This window comes from Panthera tigris, chromosome A3 (assembly GCF_018350195.1).
Source record: "Panthera tigris isolate Pti1 chromosome A3, P.tigris_Pti1_mat1.1, whole genome shotgun sequence".
In the NCBI taxonomy this organism is placed as follows: Eukaryota; Metazoa; Chordata; class Mammalia; order Carnivora; family Felidae; genus Panthera; species Panthera tigris.
This window is the reverse complement of record NC_056662.1, coordinates 135924424-135925578: the sequence shown is the minus strand read 5'-3', so window position 1 is coordinate 135925578 and position 1155 is coordinate 135924424. Positions and strand designations below refer to the sequence as shown.

Sequence of the window (1155 nt, the reverse complement as noted above, 5' to 3'; positions counted from 1 at the left end):
GTCACTCAAGAATGAATTGTAAATTACCTCTGTTTACACATTAAATTTGTGTGTAATTCTGCACAAATTTGGCCTCAGGTCGTATTCACTCTATTACTGCTTTCTTAAGTTAAACATGGTGTAAATATATCTCCGTGTTTTCCATACTTTTTATCATGATCTTTTTTTTTGACTTTTTAAAAAAAACGTTTTTTAATTTTAATTTTAATTTTTTTTTTAAATTTACATCCAAATGAGTTAGCATCTAGTGCAACAATGATTTCAGGAGTAGATTCCTTAGTGCCCCTTCCCCATTTAGCCCATCCCCCCTCCCACACCCCCTCCAGTAACCCTCACTTTGTTCTCCATATTTATGAGTCTCTTCTGTTTTGACCCCTTCCCTGTTTTCTATTATTTTTGTTTCCCTTCCCTTAGGTTCATCTGTTTTGTCTCTTAAAGTCCTCCCATGAGTGAAGTCATATGATTTTTGTCTTTTTCTGACTAATTTCACTTAGCAGAATACCCTCCAGTTCCATCCACGTAGCTGCAAATGGCAAGACTTCATTCTTTTTGATTGCCGGGTAATACTCCATTGTATAGATATACCACCTCTTCTTTATCCATTCATACGTAAAAAATATGGAACGCGTCATGAATTTGCGTGCCATCCTTTCACAGGGGACATGCAAATCTTCTCTGTATCGTTCCAATTTTAGTATATGTGCTGCCGAAGTGAGCACTCTTTATCACGATCTTAATGACTACATAATGTTTCCTGTGCCATCATGTGCCTGCATCATCATTTATTTAAAGAATTCCCTAGTGTGCCTTGTCCTGTGCAGTTTGTCCCCAATGCTCCATTGGTGCATTGGACCCCTAAGTGCATAGATCTTCACCTTTATGTCTGTATATTTCCTTGTACAAACAATTTGATTTAGAAGTAATGTCAAGGATTAATATTTGATACATAGTTCTTAGAGTGAGTCATCAGGAAAACTGTTAAGGAGGATTTTAAGTAAAGCAGGATTTATTGGACGTCTGTGATTTGCAGAACACAGCAGTGGGAAACATATGAATAAAGTGCGAGACAGAGACTCGCCTTTAGAATGTATAACCTAATCAGAGAAAGCTGCATGTTTCTCTGTATACCCCCTATACATACATATTATGGCAGAT

At 36.9% G+C, this 1155-nt stretch overlaps 1 non-coding gene across 1 annotated transcript; it reads right to left on the bottom strand.

Moving 5' to 3' along the window:
* Nucleotides 1-612: 612 nt before the first annotated feature.
* On the bottom strand, nt 613-719 carry LOC122237573. Its single transcript, XR_006216159.1, has one exon. It is a non-coding gene; the product is annotated as a U6 spliceosomal RNA (small nuclear RNA).
* Nucleotides 720-1155: the final 436 nt, after the last annotated feature.